This window comes from Bactrocera neohumeralis, chromosome 5, assembly GCF_024586455.1.
Source record: "Bactrocera neohumeralis isolate Rockhampton chromosome 5, APGP_CSIRO_Bneo_wtdbg2-racon-allhic-juicebox.fasta_v2, whole genome shotgun sequence".
Lineage (NCBI taxonomy): Eukaryota > Metazoa > Arthropoda > Insecta > Diptera > Tephritidae > Bactrocera > Bactrocera neohumeralis.
Genome location: NC_065922.1, coordinates 27,778,768 through 27,804,190, shown reverse-complemented (window position 1 = coordinate 27,804,190; position 25,423 = coordinate 27,778,768). Strand labels below are relative to the sequence as shown.

The following is a 25,423-nucleotide window of genomic DNA, read 5'->3' as shown; positions in this document are numbered from 1 at the left end:
CACGCAAAAAACCTATTTATTAGGTGATCGTATAAAATGCAATAACTAAACATATTTAATATGAACAAAAAATTAAAAATAAACATATTTAATAAATTTGGAATATAAATAATTTGGAAGTTTATTTATAAATAACTTCGAAAAAAGATTTAAGAAACTATTTTTCTGTTTTACTTGTGCCACTAGTTCACCATTGCTCCAACAAGCCAATCTCGGAGAAAACCCTTTACCAAAGACATCCGTTATCGAAAATGGTGTCGATGCTAATTTTAACCACGAACTGGAGGAAAGAGGCCAAAGGGAGTGGTTATCTAGTATGATAAGCATACTCAAGCAATATTCTTACAAGAATTTTTTTGTGAACTATGTCGAGCTCTCCTAATTTAAATATTTTTTTAAAGGTTTGATTAGTAATGGAATGGCCCACAAAGTTCATTGTTGTTGTAGTATCAGAAAACATTCCCTTAGTAATTTCAAGGCAAATTCGGGTCCGTTTGGGTTGCTTCCAACTGTCGTGAGAACGGATCCGCCTCAGATGGGTAGTACGGTTGTGGTTACTTCTTTTATGGTAGTTTTTAATATTTTTGGATGGATAATATTTCAAAAATATATTGCTTTAATGTAAATATGCACTGATAAGGTTCAATGAGTTCATCGTATCTCGCGTTTGATCTATATACAAGTATACAATATTAATAAGGCTATTCCGCTTCTCTTGAATTATGTAAAGCACCAGCCGTTCCATCTTCCTCGATTTTGCAGTTCTATTTGACAATAACGACTTTTTTACTTTCCGATAGAAATACGACACGACCCGTATATACCGTACTAAATTAAGATTCCCTAAGGCCACAAAAAAAAAAAGCTTCGTCATTGAGTTACTAAGCAGAGTTTGATTTTTTCGAGTCTTTCTGCTGTAATGTAATCAATTCTGCTTTGAATTTTCCTCTCTGAAAGGATACAGTATTTTCCGACACGCAGTGAAATAGTTATCCTCAGTTAATAATTCGAAATTGCGTCGTGGATTCTAAACTCTTACGTATACGTACCTAACCTTGAAATGAAAAATTTCAAGTTATTCTCTCGAAGTCGATAAAACGCTCTTTAAAGGATAAAATATATATAAATAAGACCTTAAATTTAATCTTGGTATACCAAGTAGTTTGTTTTAGTATTTTGTTTATATTTAAAAGTATTCTAGTTACAGCACTTCCCGACCTTAACTAATAAAATATACATATATGTAAGTGTAGTAAAACGAAACACTGTAAGCATATATAGTACAATATATACCTGCATATTTTATATGTCTGTATTATACATATTTACAAATAGTTCTCTGTGCACTTCCAATTTTCGTTTACGAAAAATCAATAACTACAGCGGCGAATCCATTCCCAAAAAAATGTCATTGATGCTGAAAAACTGAAAAAAAGCCGGGAAATCATATGACCATAAATTATTACATGAGTAAACACAACCCTCTGCATTGCATTGAGTCAGTTATTTTTAATGCAAAAATATACAAGAAAACCGGCGCACATTTTTTCCACGCATGCGCACAATATGCCGGCCCAACCCGGCACATACAGCGTGTAGTGCACCGCACCGGTCGCCATGTGGCCCAGCCCAAAGCAGCGAACCCGGCCGTTGCCAACGCATACACATGCAAATTAGCAGACTAATGCATATATACACACCTATATAAATGCATAAATACATATTGACATCTAACTAAAGAACACAATGCGATGTTGCCACACTTCATATGGCTGGCAAGTGTAAACGAAAATTCAAAAAGATTCGAACACAACAAATACATATGTATGTATATTGGGGTTGTAACTTGTGTGCAAGCGCAGAATGTGAGTCAAAAGGCAATCAACCAAGAGAAAAAAAGGCTGGTGAACTGTGTTGATACTCGTACAAAGATATGCCCGCATATACATTTTTATTCTTCCCTTTAGCAAACAATTTGGTGCAGTTTTAGGCGCAATGGCATTGCTCATCGCTTTATAAAAGTGCACAAACCGCATCGCCTGCAAGTTTTCACTTTTTATGAAGTAGGCAGGCAGCGCCGGCAATGGCCTTTACAAAAAAATAGCTCGCAGCTAAACTGGTCTCAAGTGTTGCGGTGGCGGCATTATAATATTTTATGCAAATAAATGTATAAATAAACGTATGAGCAGCCAAGCTGCATGAATGTACATACATACATATGTATGTTTATATGATTTTTGCGGGTGAGATTGCGACGACGGCCACGGTCTTTAATATTCTGGCATTTATTTGCCTTCATTTCCTGCGTTAACATATGTATGTATGGCACCATACACGTCTTGGCTCCATTACTATTCACCAGGGGTACATACATAGATGAAACATACAATGTATATATAGTACAGTGTACATACACAGATAAATATCAAAGTGCACATACATATGTACAAGCAGTCTAGGTATAAAGTCAGCAGGTACCCGGTAATAGCGCGTTTTTAGATATCCTTATATGTATGTGTTTTTATACTGTAAACTATATACATACATACCTATAGGTATGTATAGATATCTCTATATACAGGTATATACTTATACGTTTAAATGCCGCACAGATATATTGTAGTTTGTGCAAATGTAAGTTTGAACTTGAACTTCCTCTCCTCTATGCACTGTTTCACTTATGTATAGGCATACATACTTACATACATACATATGTACTATATGTGCCTAAAACTGTGCGCATTCTCATTGAATGATTTCTCTCTTTATTTTCTTTGTTTTCCATTCATATTTATGTATCTCGCTGTTGGAGGTTTCGTTTGGAATACACACCCAATTATAAGACTAGTAGCAAAATAATAATAAATAAAATGTGATTTTGTACGTTATAATCAAATAAGTAGTAGGTACGAATATTGCGAACCATCCTTTGGCCGGCCGTTGGCCTTTTTCATATATGCATATAAACATACATACATACATACACATAGTGTATATGTTCATAATAAATTAAATCGTAAGTATATTTCTTTTTATGGATAATCAAAAAATTGTCCATCTATACCATAAGTAGAAGTATATAGTATAAATATACATATATGTATGTATGTATGTAAAAAGCCCAAGAAATCGAAATAGTTTTATTTATGCACATATACTTGTACAAGGTGCCTTCCAAAGTAAACAGGACTTAAAAAAAACAGAACAAATGGTTTTTTTTTGCGGCAAAATCAGTTTATTTTATTCAAAGTAGTTTCCATCTGCTTCAATACAGCTTTTTGCACGGTCCAAAAGCATATCGAACGAGTGTTTTAGCTCGTTGGCCGGTATGGCCGCCAGTATTCCAGTGCAAGCCTTTTTAATGGCCTCTACGTCTGCATAACGCTTTCCTTTCATGGCAAATGCATTTTTCCGAAAAGGAAGAAGCCGCACGGTGCCATATCAGGTGAGTACGGGGAGTGGTTAATGGTTAAAATGTGATTTTTGGTCAAATAATCGTCCTTCGAATGTTGGATTCTGAGCAATTTTTGGTCGTCAGTCAATTTATGCGGAACAAACCGTGCACACACCTTTCGCAACCACAAATGTCCGGTCAAAATGCGATAAATCGATGTTTTGGAGATGTTCAATTCCATTTCCATGAATTTCAATGATGATTTCGGCTGATTTTTGATGAATTCACGCACAGTTTCGATGGAATTTTCGGTGATTATGGATTTTGATTGGCCCAGATGTTGATCGTCATTTATGTCCTCAAGACCACTTTGAAAACGTTGAAACCACTCGTGCAATCTCCTACGGTATAGGCAATCATCGCCATAAACTTGTTTCATCAATTGAAAAGTTTCGGTAAAAGTTTTACCAATTTTAAAACAAAATTTAGTGTTGGTTCTTTGTTCGAAGCTCATTTTCGCACCGATAACACAAACATACTGACACTTAAAACGCAATAACTTCACTTCCAATCGATGAAATGTCGTGAAATTCACTGTACAATCGATAAAGATGGCGCCACCAGGGAGCGATAGATTCAAGAAGTCCTGTTTACTTTGGAAAGCACCTTGTATATGATTTTATTACTCATGACTTTTGCATGGCCCTATGGTAATATGAATATGAAATCCCTGAGACCATGAGACCATAGCAGATTAGTCCGTTAACTGCTTTGCTACTGGTTTATATCAACTAGAAATATTACGAATTTTATTCAATCTTTGAGTAAAGTTGTGTTTTTATCACATTGACATAATAAGCTTAAGGGGGAAGTACCCATAGAGGTCGAAATAAGTACTTTTTCGCGATTTTTTTCGGGAAATGAAAACGATGCGCGTATTCTTGACATCATGTACCTAAATAAGTACATATGTATATTGAAGGAAATGGTTAAAGAATAAAAAAAGCACAATAAATATTTAATTGACTTTTCGTAGTTACTGTAAGTCGTAGTGACATCGGAAATGGTGTAGAAAGCCTTAATTAATAATTTTTAGCTCACATCATAAAATCAAGCTTCTCAGAGGAGGAATATGTAAAAATAACGTTGCTAACACTTATAATTTTTAAAATATTCGCGTTTAAAACTTCAAAAATTTTTATAAATAACACATGGTATTTCACAATGTTTAACTAAGTTTTTTCATATTTTTCAGTTCGTGTATTGAAAAATACACTTTAAATATTGAAATAAGTTCACATTTATTTTGTTTTTTTAGCTAAATTTATTAGTTTAAAAATCACCTAACACACTCATAGCTAAAAAGGTTGGGGTGTTTCCAATTATAAGCAAAATGAGGGTTGCCACATTTTGAAAACCAAATATGAAGGATTTTTCAACGACAGCGTTTTTTTTTACTTTTTAGTACTGGTTTCTGCGTTGGCGTTCTTCGGGGACGTTCTAACAAAATAACCATGGCCGAGCCAATACCCGTGTGGCTGAAGTACTTTCGCGTAGTACTCCTTTCTGCGTTGATGGCATTTGGACGCGTTGCGAAAAATGTGCGTGAATTGTGTTGTGAAATTGCTTGTTAAAATGTTAGAATTTTTGAACTTTAAAGTCGAATATCTCGTATACTAAGCGTTTGCGGTGCCTTTTCTTTAAGCGGGAGGACTTTCTCTTTCCAACGGTACCTTCAGATCGCTGCGCCAAAGAAATCGGAATTTTGCCGGAAAGTTTCTTATCCTAGATAGATTTTTCATATTAACCACAAAAATTACGTTTCAAAAAAGAAGCTGTTTTTTTTTTGTTGTGCAAAAATTTGGCATTAAACTTTTCAGACTATGTACTAGACTTTTTTATGATCATAATATATCTAGACTATTTTATGCTCTTTAAAAAAAAATTATCCGAAAAAATCGGCTTTCCACTTTTTCCGTAATCCCTTACTCTAATTTGAAAAATATGGCTTCGAGAAAACGGCGCTTAAAGTTTGAAAAATAACTTAGTACTGCTTATTTTGTACACGCAACTGTATGTTATCGTACATACTTCTATGTACAAATATGTATGCACTTACAAAGTCAATTATTTTGTATAATTTTTCATATTCATTACTTTTTCTTTTCTTCCCACATACTCCGTACATTTCAATTATAAAACTTGCATGTGCCTTGCATAAATAATTTATGTATAACGCACATCCGTTGTCATGTTTATTTTTAAATCCTTAATAAGTAATGCTGGCACAGGTAGTTTTTAAAGGTCAACAGTTTGGTTGCGAGTTTTTAGAATATTATATTTCAATTGTATATTTTATTGTACATAAAACCAACTTCCGAAAGATGGATATCCGCACATGTGAACGAACTCTTAAGTACACAATTTAATTGGATATCGATAAAAAATAATTACTGTTATTATTATTAATACATATTTAGGCCGGGATGTTACTTCGCATTTATTATAAGGTTTTGTAGAACAGCGGATAGACTTATTATTCGAAAGGATTTAAATTGGTGACAAAACCACAATAATAAGTAATAAATAATTTAAAATGATATATATGTATGTATGTATTAGTTGTTATGGGATTGTATGAGCCAATTCATAAGTATAAAATTATCATGTATTTTATAAAGAAATATCAGACATTAGTTGAAGGATTAGCTTAGCTTAACTGAGTGCAAATTGATTTTATTTGGTATATGGTGTTAGGGGAAGATGTGAACCGAATTTCCCAATTCATTCTCCATTTTTATCAAACACATTTATTTCTGATGAGATATCTCAACATTCTCCCGAACTATGTTACAATGTTAATAACAAAGATATATCATCCAGTCGAGCAGACAGTCACGCTTAATCTATTATTTGATTTGAAACATTGCAGTTGCAATAACTGTTAGATAATGAAAACTATTTCACTCTAAGCAACCTTGGTTATAAGGGAAATAAATTTTTAATTTAATTTTTTATCTATTGTTAGGGGTAAGCCCCAACAATTGATTGTGATTAGAAAGGAGAACAAGCAAAGTCCAAAAATTACTTGTATAATTTTTTCTTGAAAATAGTTAAGAGGTGCACTATGTTAGATTTTCTACTAGTTATAGTAATTGTTCTGTAAAGTATATGTAAATGGAATTCTATTGATATATTACGAACGAAATGGTTGATACCAATATCTCAAAACTGATTATGTAGAGTGCGTTGGTTGTCAATGGAGTAAAATTAATTAAGAAATTAAGAATTCTTACAGCAGGATTACAATTATGAAATAATCGAATAGAATTATCTTTGTTTTCGATAACTAATTTCAAAATGACCGATTCAGTATTCAGAACAAGCTAGTGTTTCAACTTTTAATAATAAAAATTGGAAAAAGAAAAAGTTTATGAGGTGAATTCGAAAAAAATTATATTTTTTAATAACTAATGATGTATTAAAAATATTTTTTGAAAATTAATATACAGGTTAAGTTATTTTTATACCATAAACAGGGTATATTAAGTTTACCACAAAGTTTGTAATGCCCTAAGGAAACGTCGGAGATCTTATAAAGCAGGGATGAACAAAAACATTTAACTCAAAAGCTACATGACAACATCAATAAAAATTATAATAACATTTTATCTGAACGACAAATATAGGATTTTTCAATAGGGAGCTACAAAAGTAGACCGATAGGGACAGGAAACATCGCCATATTTTTCTCGCTCTTTTGACATTTCTCTTCAATAAGGTTTATCATTTCATCATGAAAAGATATACTATACGACCCAACAAATTCGAAATTATTAAAATTTACTGCCGAAATTCGGAGTCAGTGGCCTCAACTTTAAGAGCGCTACTTCCAATTTATGACCGTCATAACCGGGAATATTTCAATCCATAGACACAGTACAAATGTTCCAGTGAGACAAAGAAGTGCCCGTAAGACCATCTGAGGAAGACCTAAATCAGTCTCTCACACGTCGTTCTCAAGAGTTGGGCATCTCTGTTACGTCGTTATGGCGAAAAAACCTTGGCCTACTAGAACTGAAGCCGCCTGACCACCATAATTGTCGTATGTTCGTGAATTGAGCTGAGCAATAACTTGAAAATGATCCGGATTTTCATCGAAAAATCATCTTCAACGATGAGGCTCATTTCTAGCTGAATGGCTTCATCAATAAGCAATCCACAGTACTCCATGAGTCACCATTGCATCTCGAACTGGACTTGGACAATATGTATTTCCAACAGGACGGCGCCTCAAGTCACACAGTGAATGTCACAAATCAAAATCAAAGCAATGTTTGCCAAAGCTACATAGAGATTGAACTGAATATTTCATCCCGCTCCTTTCTTCTTACGATCCTATAATCCATTTATGGCAGTCGAAAACTCTTTTTTAAAAATCCCACAACTATTTAAAAATTTGACTAGTTTATCTGAGATTGTGTGGTATGTTGAGGCGGTGTTGGTATGTAAGTATCAGTTTAAAAAAATCAGTTAGAGCGAAGGCAATTTCTATAACTTTGTAGAAATTTCCACAATTATAACGCGAAAGATTTTGTTTGAAAACTCAAAACTCATTACAATGAGGTTTACAATATCAAACATCCGCTATTTGGGGAATTCACTGTAGAAGAATAAACTGAGTTGACATTCGAAATCTAATTCTTAAACAGAATTTAATTAGAAAAGGCTTATCGGCTTTTACTTAACTATAATTAAGTCACGGAATGGAATGCAGTTATATAAATTTATTAAAAAATATGTGAAAAAATATTTATATACATACATACATACGTATATAAATATTTTATATACATATTTAATATAAATATTTTATTTTCTTTGCATAATGTATTTGTCACTTCCGAAGGAAGTCAATCGTAATTCATAAGCTACACCATTTGCAGCCATATAGCATTCGATGCACAGATGATTCATCAAGTCCCCAACCCCAGATGCATTTTATCACCCTTTTGATGGACAGCCAAAGAAAGAAAGTCGTAAAAACGGGAGCGTTTTATGTATTTGACAAAGTAAAATTATGAGGGAAGGAAGCCACACATTTGTAAATACAATTATACACACATAAATATATATGCATTCACAGTATGTGCATACTAATGCAATAAAATTAAATGAAATCTAATAAAATTTAAGAATGAGTCATTTTCAAGTGCATATTGCCGTTATAAGTGTGTATAAGTATAATTAATTTTGAGTGGATAATTTTGAACACTTTACTTGTTATTAGTTTCACATTCCTAAGGGATAGAATTTAATGTAACAAAGTATTTTATACCAGAAAATAAAACAATAACAATAATAAACAAGAAAAACTGTTAACTTCGGTTGCATCGAAGTTATAATACCCTTCACAAATAAAAAAAATTTCCATACAAGGACTTGATTTTATCGGTCACTCTTAATGACTGGTATAGGCTTGCTATATTGGCACGATCTAAACAATATATTCGGAGATCGTAACATTGCGTTGGACAATAATTCTTGCTAAATTTTGTGAACACATCTTGTTAAATAGAAAAGAACATGATTTGATATATCAGTTTGTATGACAGCTATGTATATACTATAATACTCCGATATCGTCAGTATTACACAAATATCAGCTTCTGGGGTGGAAAAGGACGTATGCAATTCAGATAGATATCTCAAAAACTTAGGCACTAAGTTCGCTTATATACAAACATACATACAGAGGAGCTAAATCGACTCAGCTTGAAACGCTGATCGCATAAGTATGTACACCCAACTTTTTTTACACGTTTTCTTTTTACACAGATTACACGGTTAAAAAAAATAAAATTTGGTAAAAAAATTTTAATCTGGTACGTTTTCAAATTCACTGTCCTGTAATTATGTTTGTTTTTACCACACTTGGCACCATTGCTGAAATGAACATACATACATAGTAGTAACTGGGAAATCCCCTTATTCGATAACTCTTACCGACACATTTTGTTCGCATGATATTTATATAAAATATTGCTTAATTAAAGTGTTTAAAGTTTATTAGCTCGCAATATTTTATCAAATGTTCGTGCTATCAATTAGATTTGAACGTTTCTGACCTTAATAAGTGAAAAAATATATTTTATCTATAAATTTTTAGTTAAGCTTTAAAAATAAAATGTTTACTCTTAATGCAGTTAACAAAATGACAAAATTTCAAAGATTCGTAAAAGGCAAGCCATTTCTTTGGAAGTAAAATTAAAATTCTTGAACTGTCTGGCAAGAGGTGAAGGTTCAACATCTGCGGGCAAGGATTTTGGCTTAAACGAAGCTACTATCAGGACCATTAAGAAAAATGAGAATAAATACGGGAATCTGTTGAAAGTCACCATTGGATAATTTGATGGACATCTCTAGTGATGATACCGACTTTAGTCCAGTTCGTCGTAAACAATTGCGCTTATTATCAAGTAGCGACGAATAATTATGTAGCTTTGTCAATATTTTTTCTTTATTTGTATTATAATTTTTCTGTTCTTATTTCTAGATTAACATATTTCTTTTGTTTTTTGCTTGCTCTACCAATTTTTCACCTGTATGAATTATGTATTTTAAGTTTTAATGTTCAATAAAATGCCATATGAACATACAATTTGTATGCATATGCGAAATTTTATAGTTTTCAACATTTTTTACACGGTTTTTCGAAGTAAATATAGTTCTTTATTTCATCTTACACGGTTTCAGATGACATGGAACGTATCCCCATTTTACTATAGGAAACGCCTATTTTTTTACATTTTTTTACACGGATTTCTTGAGGAACGTATCTACCGTGTAAAAAAAGAGTTGGGTGTATATATTTTATAGGGTCTCCGATTTTTTCTTAAACTTAACCCTGCTCAGCGTATAAAAAAAATAAAATAATAAAAAATGCATGTATGTGTAAGATAGGTTGTATTAGCACTTCAAATCAAAATTCTAACGAATAAATTTATTTGACTTGCCACAATGACCGGTACATAAAAAAGTTTTATGACGTGTTGATTAAAATATTGCTTTTATCACAAGGAAGGAATATATGTAGCATAGTCAGTTTTTTCGTAACTCATTGAAAACGCGATAAGAATTGGTTTTTAATACCCATATTAGTAATACTATGTAAACCAAAATAAATTTCCTTTTATGGTAATGTTCAACGCCATACAATAAAATCTAATTAACCAAGCATGTATGTAAGTATGCGCAATACGTGAGCTTAATGTATGTACATACATACATATATGCATACACACATACACATACATATGTATACAATATACAAACATGTATACACATAGTAGTATTTATACTCACACTTCATAAAATAAATGCTCTTGATAATAAAGCAAATTGTGCGAACGTAAAGGCGTTGCCTCAATTTAAACGAAAATCCACACATTTTACACTATATGCATCATGTATGTATGCATTTATGTATATACATATGTAGATATGTACCATATATAATGTGAAACCATTCTTTGATAAGAAGCCTTCCAGTTGATAACTCGAAAAGAATGTAGTTCTTTGAAAAGCAGAAATCAGGCGACAGCCTTTCGTTCGATTATCGAATTTTGCTGTGAGTAAGTAATGCATGTACTATGTAGCCACGAATGTATATACATATAGTACATATGTACTTGAGAGTCGTAAGTTCTAAATATATTTTACCATACCATGGGTTACCTCATATGTTTCCCTGTAATCACTTACATACCGTCGCCTAAAATGTAAAATGACGTAAGATCACTTTTCATCAATTTATGGGAAACGAAAATACGATATAAATAGAAACTACTGATAATGTAAATTTCAGCCGATGACAGGACGATATGCTGTAAAACAAAGAAAAGTCTGCTGATTTTTCATGTTTTAAATTGGACGACGATGGTAGTTGGAGAAGATTCACATATATGTATATCCAATTTAAGTCTTATTTGTAGACATTGTAAATTATTTCAAGTTCTTGAAACTTTGTCCGGCGTCCTCTACTATGGAATATAATCCACGATTTACAACAGAAATCATCAAGTATGCTGGCCCGAAGATCGTAGTATGGGGTCGCTTTGGCATCGTGGAATTGGACCAAATTTCGTTTGATTATAGGCGTCATGGAATAAGTGACTTATGTTTCATTAAATATACCATTGTTTTCGACACCCCATTAAGATAATGATCCTAAACATACCAGAAAGTGCGTATTTTGTCAATAGATGCAGTCGTATATCACCAGAGCAACCAATCACATTGTGTCATAATATATAGTGTTAGGTGATATTTTAAGCTTCATTTAACCGAAAAAAATTTAATTCGGAGAAGTTGAAAAAAAGTTACAGCTGTTCAAAAATGAGTGAAAATAATATAGAAATTCCCAATATTTTGAAATTTTTATATAAAAAAGGGAAGAATGCCACGCAAACTCCCAATGAAATGTATGAAGTTTATGAAGACGATGCTGTGTCAGTTCGTGTAGCACAACAATGGTTCGCTCGCTTCCGTTCTGAAAATTTCGATTTATTATACACTGATGGAATAATGTCTCTAGCGGAAAAATGGCAAAAAAGTGGTCGATCAAAATGGTACATATTTGTTTATTTATTTATTATTATAATTATAAAAAAAAATAAGTTGAAGTTTGATTTCAAATACGAAGAGACTTTTTCGACTACCCAATATAAAGTGCTAAACCGCGGCTATTCAATAAAATATGATTTATTTTATTATTCCGTAAAGCTTTAAACCATTTTAATTTAAACGATTTCGTACTACATAAAATACTCCTGTTTTTATATTAAAAATAAAAAAATAATTAAATAAATATAATAAAACTGATTGTTTATCGTTTAAGGCATTCTAGAGGGAAACACCTTTTAAAAAAGTGTATAATGCAAAACCCACGAAGGAAACAAATGACTGCGCGCCTGGTATAAATATTGGAATATATGTACATACATACATACATATGTATGTAAATTTCGCTGCCCAATTGCATATATGTATACGTATATGCACATACAAGTTCATACATACTCGTACAGTACTTATTTATTTATCTACATACAAAGGATGTTTTTGTTTGCCGAACTTATCGTTTGACTAAAATAAATTCAGTGGCTTTAAAGTGGCATGCCATAAGTTACAAAAATTTAAAAATAAATAAACAATGTCATTTAGTTATCAAAACATAAGAATTTCCTATATTTATATAAATACATACACTTATCTAAGAAAAACGTATGAAAGACATTTTGCTGTTTCGTTGGAAATTTCTATACTCTCGCAACAATGTTGCTAAGGAGAGTATTAGTTTTGTTCACATAACGGTTGTTTGTAAGTCCTAAAACTAAAAGAGTCAGATATAGGATTATATATACCAAAGTGATCAGGGTGACGAGTAGAGTTGAAATCCGGATGTCTGTCTGTCCGTCCGTCCGTCCGTGCAAGCTGTAACTTGAGTAAAAATTGAGATATCGTGATGAAACTTGGTACACGTATTTATTGGCTCCATAAGGAGGTTAAGTTCGAAGATGGGCAAAATCGACCCACTGCCACGCCCACAAAATGGCGAAAACCGAAAACCTATAAAGTGTCATAACTAAGCCATAAATAAAGATATTAAAGTGAAATTTGGCACAAAGGATCGCATTTGGGAGGGGCATATTTGGACGTAATTTTTTTGGAAAAGTGGGCGTGGCCCCGCCTCCTATTAAGTTTTTTGTCCATATCTCGGAAACTACTATAGCTATGTCAACCAAACTCTATAGAGTCGTTTTCTTCAGGCATTTCCATATACAGTTAAAAAATGGAAGAAATCGGATAATAACCGCGCCCACCTCCCATACAAAGGTTATGTTGAAAATCACTAAAAGTGCGTTAACCGACTAACAAAAAACGTCAGAAACACTAAATTTTACGGAAGAAATGGCAGAAGGAAGCTGCACCCAGGCTTTTTTTAAAAATTTAAAATGGGCGTGGCGTCGCCCCCTTATGGACCAAAAACCATATCTCAGGAACTACTAGACCGATTTCAATGACATTCGGTATATAATATTTTCTTAACACCCTGATGACATGTACGAAATATGGGTGAAATCGGTTCACAACCACGCCTTCTTCCAATATAACGCTATTTTGAATTCCATCTGATGCCTTCTATGTACGTATGTATATATGTACGTAAGGAATCAATGATGATAGCGGAATAAAACTTTACAAAATTTCGGCATTTGAAAAATATATAAATGACGGATAATGAAATCTCGATTATCACTTTATCATGCAAGAGTATAAAATGTTCGGTGCCACCCGAACTTAGCCCTTCCTTACTTGTTTTGTGTGCATCCGCTCATAAGCATTATCAAAATTACAAAATAGAAGCACACATAAAACATTTAAATATTATCCACGACTTATTATAGATTTTAAATGTATAAAGCAACCCAAAAACTGACCCTAAAATTTAAGGATGTCAGCAATTCAACAAAAGCCATCTCACGATGATGCATTTTTGTATAAAATAGTATGCACGAGTATATGTTTTATTTAATGTTCTAAGTCACACACCCATCACACCCAAATACTACACGGACTGACTCTCTTAACTCACCCAATTTAATAATGCATTAATTTTACTGCACATGTCGGCTATTTCGTTGTCATTCCTACTTTGCTGTCATTCTATGCATTAAATGTTAACCAAGGCTCTTTTTCATTATTCATCACTCAGTTGACCTTTTCAGGACCATATAGTGCAATGGGATTCTACATAAATACATACATATGTATGTACATATATTCATACAAATATATAAAAGTACACATCTTTAGGCTAAAATTAATCCAACAATACAATATATTACAACTTTCTATTACTTTCGGTTTTATTTAAAATTCATAGAGTTACCATACACCGAAATATATGTACATAACATATACTATATTATGCTATATATACCCGGAATACATAGGTCGAGTTCCGAATGACATTTTTCGGAATTCATTTATAGTAATTTTAAGTTTTAAAGCTAAAAGCCAAAGTTTTGGATTAAAAGGAAGGGCGTAACGTCGCCAGGACTCTATATTTAAAAACTTCTGTGATCTTGTTTCAACTCCCAAACACTTTTAATTGTATATTTGTGATAATGCACCATGTTGTGTTAATTTTTTCACAAAATCATGTTATTTAATTAAAAATAAAATGAAATTATTCAATTCAAAAGTTAAAATTGGCAACTCTATATAAAAATAGTTGTCTTACAGTTTTCCAAATACACGAACACTAGGCAATGCAAAGTAAATGTACGGGTGTAAAACTTAAAACACCCTCAATTTGATGAGGGTGGCGCTATGAAAAAAATCAACCCTCACCAAAAACTACTATTTGCTAAATCCTACCCCAAACCTTATTAACTTTTACATGTCGCCATAGAGAAATTACTGGAAAATAAAATGGTCATTCGCCTGTCTTATGAACAATTGAATTTTTTTCAGGGAGGGTTACTAACAAAGATTTTTATTTTGTTGGCAATTGAACATAGTTTATTTAATTTAAACAGAATGTTTAGAAAATGCACGTAAAAAAGAGTTTATGTTGTACATTTCAAACCTGATTTGAAGGGTTTTATATGGAAGCTAAGATAACTATTACAAGTAGTTAGTATTTTTTAGTTCATTAATAAACGTAAAAATTGAACAATTGTTTTAAATATAACATACTTGTATACAATAACTCTGCTGTAATTTTGAATTTGTAGAATTTATTTAATCCAGTTAACTTATTATTGCGACGAAAATGCAACGCAAAAATAAAAAGCATCGAAATTATGCTATGAGACATGAGAATTTTCCTTAATATTTATATGTATATACAATAATTTTTCTCCTAGCATCAATTATTTCTAACATAATAACTACACATAATAACATAATAATTTCCACAAAATTGAGCTAGTAGTTAGAAAATTGTATTATTACGATAAAATCTATGGAAACATCAGTCATGGTCCGAAAACATATGAAATGTGCAAGGTTAAAGATATTAACAGTACAAGCTAACTACATTTTTTCCTTTGGAATACATAACCTTTCATGATCGACTCGTCCCAATAAAGCTCATTTTTTTTCAAAAAGAGTACCGTAAACAAGTTACTTTCAAGTATAACTATCGACGAGGCATGGGTTTTTGAGTTTGACATGCAAACAAGTCAACAATCATCGGAATGGAGGAAAAAACGAGCCGAAACCAAAAAAACACACCAAAGTCGCCCAAAAATTGTTTCATTCATTGATCAGAGGGACAGACGGAACCCGTTTTCAGTCGAACGAAGAGATATAACAAAATTCGCCGAAGGCCATTCTAAAAAGTGACTTCGAGGACTGGAAAAATCGCTGGCATAAATATATTAAATCTGGGAGGAATAATTAAATATTTTACGTTTTATGACCAATTTCCGGGTACTTTTTTGTCACAATTTATATCATTTAGTGTGTGTTTGACGGCAATTTGTTAAGGACGCGAAAAATTTGTCTTTCGATATGTACCATGGAAAAACTATTGAACTTTTATAAAACTTTGTGTTTCAAATGGAACCACATCTAAGAAATCGTTGCAAATGTAGCAGAGATGTCTTGAAGTCTGTACTTTATCACGAACACAAGTATTTGAGTGGCACAAAGGTCATAAAGTCATCAACACACCTCTGTTAATAACGACATAAGTCAAAGAAAGAGGGCATGAGAATCGCCATGTTGGCATCAGAGAGATTGCTGATGATCTGTTATGAATGTCAACGCTAGAGTCTTACCAAAATACCTGAATCTTTTGCAAAAATTACGCCGAGAAGATGTCGAAAAAGATGAAAACGCAATTGAGAACCCTACATCCATCAAACGCATCATTGCTGGCGATGAGTCTTGGATTTATGAATGTGACGTCTAAACTGTCAAACAATCTAGCAAATGGCGTTTCAAAAAGAACCGAAACCGTAAAAACCTCAACTGAAGGCCATCCTGACCGTGGCTTAAAACTTGATTATTGCATTAAGACATGCTTGTACTGGCTCAAAAAGAGTTTTTGAAGGCGATAATAAGTAATTGTATAAAATGATAGTTTGCTAATGTTCAACTACATTTACGATAATGGTTATGTATTTTTATTTATTTTATAAAGTTATTTTAAGGGAATGCCTTAAAGAATAGAAAATCAGTCATAACAAAATTTGCTGAAACGTTACTTTTTGTTGTATAATCATATAAAATATGAATTACATTATTTATATGATTTTTACTTAATTGCGAAAAAACTAAAGCTAATTAGTTAATTGCTACAAAGCATAAAGAAAATATATTCATTTCAAGTGGTAGAAAACAATGAATTTACAAAAGAAGGTACTTTAATATTTCATTGCCAATTGAAATGTTAACGTTTCGCATTTTAAAACTTTTAAATTAATTGCAGACAAAGTATATTGTATTTAGTTACATATTCATATATGCCACACAGGTATGAATGTATGTATGGATGTACGCACAAGCCTAATGAAAGAGCTCGTGATGAACGTTTCTGTTTACGGTCTGTTTGGTCCAATGAAAGTGCACGCACCTTCAACCAAATTTATACTTTAATTGTTTTACAATATTTTTCTTACTATTTTTTGCACAATTTGCACATTATCTCCCTCCGCCTCCCTTGCCGACATTGCGTCGAAATAACTAAGTAGGTAGATATTGTTTTGCTGCATCAGCTGCTTTCAACATATTTGGCATTTTCAAAGTCGAGTTTATTAACTATTCGCTGGTTTCTTTCTTATTTTACTTGTTTGCATTTTTTAACACAACAAAAAATTGCTATACATCAACTTAACACATCACGGCCACCCACTTCGTGTGTAAAGTACGATCGAAAGTGCATCAATTTATCCACTTAGGCATTTATGATTTTGTTAAGTGTTAAATTAATTACAATTAATCAAAGAGAAAAATCATTTCTGGGCTTAGGGGAAATATGCATTTTCTGTCTGTCGGTGATAAATGATTTCATTCGCGTCTATTTTTTCTTTTTTTTTTTTGTGAAGTGATTTGCTGAAGACCCTTAGTTCGTTTATCTCTGCCGAATGTTCACGTGCTTGCAAACAAATCAACACTACACTACACGCACGACCTACTATTGTAGACCAAATTAATAGTTTTTGTTCATTTGAGGTTTTACGGCAAACACTTAAAATTTAACACCTCGCATTACGTCAATTGAATAATAATTTTCCTAGCTTTGGCTACAGAAGTCCGAAGGACTACTATTAACACTAACTTTGACGAAGATCCCCTTGAAAGAGAACTTGCGTCGCTACCGAAGCTACAACGCCGATATTACAATTACGGAATTAGTAGCATGGAAATTTAGAAGGCACATAACCACCAATATCTCAAATCAGATGTCGAAATCAATGTTACTGCAAGACGTATTAGATATGGACTTGCATTATTCATTAGGCCGGTTTGTGTATTGTTATAAAAATGTATATTTAAAAATTGGGATTTATTAAAATTATCTGAAAGTTTGTATACCATACATCTGAAGTTATTTGAATTTAAAAATAATAGTTCTCAGGATTATTCAGTTTTAACTTTATTCTCTAGGAATAATTGTACTCACATTTTTATATGGTCTGCCATAGTAGGCCCTGCGTGCAAGAAGGCGCCTACATCATAGTGTTAATAAATACTGCGCAGCTGCAATTAGTGTTATCACGCAAATTTACTAGCTAGCATGATCTAGCGCATTCGTAATAAAAGTTACGGTAGAGGTTGGCTAAACTAATGTGTTTTCAATACCCACATTCTCTATTTATACCACAGATATGTAGAAAATCATTTTTATAATTTCCTTATGAAAAACACTTTAACTTTCTTTTAACATATTTTAAACTATACTATACCATAATTACTTTGAAGGGAAGAGGTAGTATTAAATTTTTTATAAAGCTATTTTTATACTATTGCAACATGTTGCTGCAGAGTATAATAGTTTTGTTCACCTAACGGTTGTACGTATCACCTTAAAGTAATCGAGATAGATATCGAGAAAAGTTGAAATCCGAGTGACTGGCAGACTAAAAATTGAAAGATTTTTATGAAATTTGGTACGCGCATTCCTTGGTAAAAAAACGAGTTCGTAGATGGGCGAAATCGGACCACTGGCACGTACACAAAACGCCATTAACCGGAAACCTATAAAGTGAAATAACTAGCGCAAAATTAAGATATAGAATTATAATTTGGTACAGGGGGTGGCAGTAGGAAGGATCAACTATGGCAACTATGGAAAATTTTGAAAAAGTGGGCGTGGTCCCGTCCTCTAAAAAGTTTAATGTATATAACTAATAAACCACTAAAGCTACAAAATTAGCTTAGCGCAAATAACATAAGAACTCCCACCAAAAGTGTGAAAATGGATGAAATCGGAAGATAACCCTGCTCACTCTCCATATACCGGTTCAAAACTACTAAGAGCATAATAAATCAATAACTCAATACGACAGAGACATAAAATATTACCACCGAGATGGTAAAGGAGAGCTTTATGGGAATAGGTGTGAAATTGGACGACGAAAGTGGCACCGCCCATTTTTGGTGAAATCACATATCTTGGGACCTGACCGAACGAACATTCTGGCAAACGTACGAAATCGTGCTGCAACCATGCCTACTTCCCATATAACACAATTTTAAATTCCATTTGAATGTTTCACTTTTTAGTACACAAATCAAGAAATAACAAGTAAGGAAGGGCTAAGTTCAGGTGCAACCGAACATTTTATACTCTTGCAACTTTGAAGAATCAAAGCCAGAGAAATACTTTAAGGTGTAAAACATAATACATATACTATATACTTGTATAACTCATACACTGATAGACACATAAAGTTTGTTGGAAAAACGAAAATCATTATATGCAGTATATGGGAGTTGGGGTGGTATCGACCCGATTTTATCTACAGGCAGTTTTTCCAATGCCACATACTAAAAAACCTATCATATATAGCAAAGTCAGCCGGATGTTCGAAAATCCTGATATTAGTTATACTATAGTGGCTAGGTCAAGTTTTCGCTCAAATTTATCTATTTACTTGTATGTGGTACAAAGTCACTGGAAGTTCGAAAAGTTTTATAATAGGTACATATATGGGTGCTAAGTTAAGTATTGACCCGATTTAACCAATTCCAATTATTCAAGTTATATAATACTCCATACAATTGCCCAACAGTTTTTTGCTCTGATCAAATCGAGTTGTGTGTTTGATCCATAGAGGGAAAATAATATACTCTTTTCTTCAAAACTTTTACTTTATAATCTTAATTTATGTATAAATAACCCTAAAATTTGTAAAACAACTGATACAGTGTTATTTTTTTTTATTCCCAAAAATCGCGCTTTTTAAGGTGACGCACCTGGTGTGATCTTTAATCATAACATAAATACGTAAATACTAGGCTTTTTACGTATTTAATACTTACAAGTGTAAACGTTATAACAATTTAATGCTCACTATACTGTAAATAATACTAGAGAGAGACCTACAACATGGTCAGAGTTAAGTCAAATTATCTTTTTCACGCACATACATACATATTTAAGTATTGTGCTAATAAATATTTAAATGGCAATAACCTACGCATAAACATATGCATGTATGTGCACATAATTTCTGTATGTGGGCAAAAAATTTTGTTTTCAAAATAGCAAAACTAAATAAATTATTATTAAAAAAATCATAACTTCACAAATTGCAAAAAATTCGTAAACATTTGTATTGTGTGTAGTTACATATGTACATATATGTACGTGTACACAATTGGAGTATACGTGAGAACTGTAAATTAAAATTTAATGCCGTTAAATTTAATATAACTAAGCAGACATAAGATACCGAATAGTATGGTTGGATAAACCTAATTCGTTTGTTTATATGTTTCGTTCAAGGCATACCCGTCCGTTTACACACCCTGATTGTGAGCGTGATAAAGTATGAAATCACTCACGTGAGACGTTGCATCGCATTTTCTACACTTAACTTTGTATTGTTTTTATAACTTTTGTTAAAAAATCAAAATATATCCATATATGATCATGAGCACGCACACATAGTTACTGATGACGTATGTATATGCCTTCACTTACAATAATAGTTACTTACTGTGAGAGTATGTGTGTGCTTTGTGTATGTTTTGCATACCACAAAAACAATAAAGTTGTGCATATTTGGTGGGTCAGCACAAATTCGTCACAAAGTGTTGGGCCACACCCTTTGACGATTGTCAATGATGACGAAGAAGGCACCGCTGACAACAATGGTGATAATGAAGTTGACAAAACGACAACTGTGACGCCTTGATAAATTTACAAGCACCCAATTCACGGCTACAATGCACATAGTCATCGGTATACAGGATTACGTTGAGCATTGTTTGCGGCTGTAGACGTCTAAAACGTCAGCCACCAAATGGAATAACAAATGCTTTCACTGATTAAGCACAAATGTACTTACATACATATGTACATATGTGTGTATATGTATATGCATATAAAGGGGGAGTCAATAAGAGCAAACCGATGTTGATGTAAATAGCTGTGAGATATGGTATTACTTAGTTAAACATTTTTTTTTGTATGTATAAGTTTTTAATGACATGCCACATATGTACCTACATATGTTGATCTGAGACTGGTATTTGGATTGAGTTTAAAAACAAAGAAGATTGTTCGAAATTCATTAAAATAGAACTATAACTTTAGAGGACTAATTTTGAAAATTGTGATAGAAACAAACCGTGGGATCTTAATGTCCTTTAATAATCTGTCATCAAATTATTCATTTAGTCAGACAATTCCGTCCAGATCGACGCATTTAGGTATTATTGGCAATTTTTAAAAACTTACCAAACTCTTCCGACGAATTTTACTACAAAAAGTGTAAACGATAACTTGAAGAACAAACTTGACTTTATTTATTATAGTAAGAATGTTGAAAAAAAATGTGCCAAAATTTAAAATTTCATTACAATTTGTGCATATTATGACATTGTACAGAAAATGTTGAGACTTATTACTATAAGATTTCTACGGAATCTCATTTTATGTACCATACATATATAATAATTTTAAATTCCATTTAATTCGTTCACTATCCAGTACACAAATTAAGAAGCAATTAATATAATGGGATAAAACTGTATACGAATAAAGTCTTTAGATTATACCACTTTATAAGCAAAAATTGTCAAAATCAAACCAAAACTGCTTAAGCTCCTAGGTACCGAATATGTAGACCCCACTAGCTATAGTTGATTTTTGACCGAAAATATCGATCAATGTGTGAGGTATATAATTGAAATTTAGGGATAATCCTTTCTGGCTATTGTGTGTCAAAATGGGTTGAATCGGGTCATTACTTCCGTTATCCCCCATATACCTAAAATAAAGATTATCGAACTTCCAGGTTACTTCAAACCCCATATATGTATGTATTGGCCAATTTGTGAATAATATCAATGAAAATGAGAGAACGTATTTTACCCATAACTTTGGCTTTGATTCTTGCAAGTTGCAAGAGTATAAAATGTTCGGATGCACCCGAACTTAGCCCTTCATTACTTGTTATCAATAACTGTAATTTATGACTATAAATATCATTTCTGGTAATAAATGGAGAAACATTTGAAATTTTAAATAAGATTTAACGAGCTCTGGTAGTATTGCCCGTAAAAAAAGCTTTGAGAAGAATCAATAGTCACCTTAGAAATACGATAGGATAAGAGCGTCTTAATGGTCTTGCTTCCTTAAACATTCATAAAAGTATAAATTTAACTGACGATGAAATCCTTTAAAAATTTGTTTAAAAGTCTCCAAAATTTAAAAAGGATGAAGGATTAATAAAACCGACTGCAGTACGCGGTTATCGTACCTCCGATAAATATGGAATATTTTTTATTAAACAGTTGTAATTTTTATTACCGGCCCCAAGGGGTGTTAAATCCTGAAAACCTCTCTTGTATCCCCCACTGAAAAAACAATAAAGTTGTAATTGTTGTTCTGTGATGGACCTAGATTCAGTGGGGAGGTATAACACCACACATTTAGCTTACTAAGAGAAAATTTTGCAATAGAACTATTTAAAATATTATTGCGTACAAAGAAATGCATATTTATATTTATCATTTTACGTAATTCATAGCTTCCACTTACTTTTCTCCGAAAAGAGTAACGGTTTTGAAATTTTTTTAATAAATTCAAATATTTTCTATTGAAATAAAAGATATAAAACAAAGTAAAATAGTTAGATTTGACAAAAGACTGCGGTTAGTAATAACTATTCAAGAAAGTAAAAGTAATCTTCCACAATAGTATACTATGTATGTAGATGTCACAATTGTTTTTTAATATAGTTATGTATAAACAACAGTGATGAGAATGTCATAGAAAGTGAAACTTAAAAATAACAAATAAATCAAAGCTAACAAAAAATTACATGCGCACATAAGTATTTACAAATACACACTGTGGTGAATATGTGCAAAGAAGAAGAAAGCCCTGACAATACTATTGTTTGGTGTGGATTTAAATGCAAACATAACTGTAATCCTCATACAATCATACATTTAGGTTATGTGTGTATATAAGTTCGAATACTAAAAATTTACAAACTAAAGATTTGTGTGTGAACATTATATCTGCCATGCATGTACATACGTACATACATATGTGCGATCAAGGAGCTGAGAGCTTTCCCAAAAGTGTTAGCACAGCGTTGAGCTGATATGAAATGGATGTTAAAGTTCGTTGTTTAAGTCTTTTATTTTATACATTGCAAGCAATGATAATATCTATGTGTAATTTTGTGTTCGTGTCTGTTCAATAAGTATGTCGCCTATAGCTGTAGTACACAACGCATGCCCGTTGTCGCACTTTATACTCTTTGCTTGTGGCAACGTGTATTATATGCATACATACTTGCATGTATATCTATGTGTGTACAAAATCGCGTCTTTATGGTCTATAAACAAAATGAAAATAAAAATTTGCATTTGCGAAAGTAGTGAGAAATCTTCGAAAAATCACAGACCTCTAAACAATTTTGCACACTACTTTTTCTTCAGTCATCGACGACAACATTCTTATATTTGTATGTAAATATGTACGTGTACATACATATGTATATGACATACAAATGTAGGCATGTGAATACGAACGTATATTTGTATGGCCGCCGCTAAACAGTTAGAGCGTAAAACGTTAAATCGTTAGTTAGCCAGTTAGTTTAACCAGTTTTGGTTTCAGACACAAAACACATTTGGCGAGCGATATTTGTGTATGCAGGTCAGCAGGGGAACGCGCGTTCCATTGTCAGTTACAATTAATACAAACACACATGCAATACGACGTGCTCATTCAACGAAAAACAAGAACAATAACGAAAAAATCGTCAACAATAACCGAGTCAATAACATTTAAATAAGTTGAGCGGCAAAAGTCGAAACATTGTAAATACATATGTACAACAAAAACGAAAAAGGAGATCAAATATTCGCAGCAGCCGACAGGCACACATTCAAAAATACATATACATGTATATAGGTGTGTATTTGTATAGTAGCTGGTGTAACAGGTGTAGTCGGCTTTGCGGTACAGTGAAAAATGTGGCTGGTTGTGCGGCGGAGAAATGATAACATTGCACCGTATTCATAATGAGGAGAAAGGTGAAGTGTCTGATTTGGCTGCAAAGCAACAAGCTAAACGAACTAATATACATATGTATATTGGTGTTTTATATATATACATACACATGTACGTACAAGGCAGCGTACATGAAACTAACGAATGAGTGTCATAGCTGATGACCATGGCAATGGCCATGGCGAGGTTGGTTGGAAAAGCTTGCATGCATGTGCATACATACATATTTACTACGTATGTTATGTTTGTATATTTGTAGAGCAGCACGACTTGAAATGCCATAGTTAGAGAAGCTGTGAATTAAACTTGTAGTAAAAAGTGGCAACAACTGAACAGAATGTGCTAATAACACACAACCAAGAAAGTATGATTTTACGGTTTATACAATACTTGTTATAAGTATGTAAATATACCTGCACAAATATGTTTGTTTGTACACAAAAAGCTAAATTTACCGCTGTCATCATTTCTGCGAGAAGAAATATACATGACTTGACTTGACTTATTTAGGTTTTAAATTTTTCGCGCATAAAATAATCTTATGCAAGCCATTTTCAAATTTTACACGAGTTAAGAGATTTTAAAAACTTTTCTGAAAATATAGCTACTTTTTCGGAAATAAAAGTTTATTTTACCGAAGAAATCGCTAGAAGCTCGCTCAAAAGCCCTTATAATCACTTTCCAAGTAAATTGGTGTGTCTTATTTCCAAATGCAATTTGTGATAGAATATAAAATAGAAACGTTCCGAGCTAAAACTGAGATCACTAATTTTTATTTCTCTTTAGAGACTTGGGTCTGATTAATTTCGTTCTCAAATTAGTACGATTGGGAATAAAAATCATATTTTTATATTCTGACCAGGGTATATTAAGTTTACCACGACGTTTGCAACGCCAAAAAGGAAACGTCGGAAACGCTAAAAAGTATATACATATGTATGTAAATGAGGACGAGCTGAGCGAATTTGTCATTTCCCTCTGTCTATCTATGTACATACATACATACATACATATCTGCATAAACGCAAACTAGTCCTTTAATTTTTGAGATATTGATTTGAAATTTTACACACGTCGTTTTATCCCGAAGGAGCTGCTCATTTGTCGAAACCGCTGATATCGTTTCAGTTTAACATATGTATATGTTATATATGTATGTATATAGCTGCCATACAAGCTGATCGATCAAAATTAAGTTCTTTTATTGTAAATCTGATTATTTGAGTAGATATCTTCACGAAATTATTATG

At 32.5% G+C, this 25,423-nt stretch overlaps 1 long non-coding RNA gene across 1 annotated transcript in view; it reads right to left on the bottom strand.

Moving 5' to 3' along the window:
- Nucleotides 1-12,651: 12,651 nt before the first annotated feature.
- The window catches only part of LOC126759793 (uncharacterized), a 32,046-nt gene continuing 19,274 nt past the window's right edge, over nt 12,652-25,423 (bottom strand). Inside the window, exon 3 of the long non-coding RNA XR_007667075.1 lies at nt 12,652-13,024. This is a non-coding gene — a long non-coding RNA (uncharacterized LOC126759793). The remainder of the gene's footprint in view (nt 13,025-25,423) is intronic.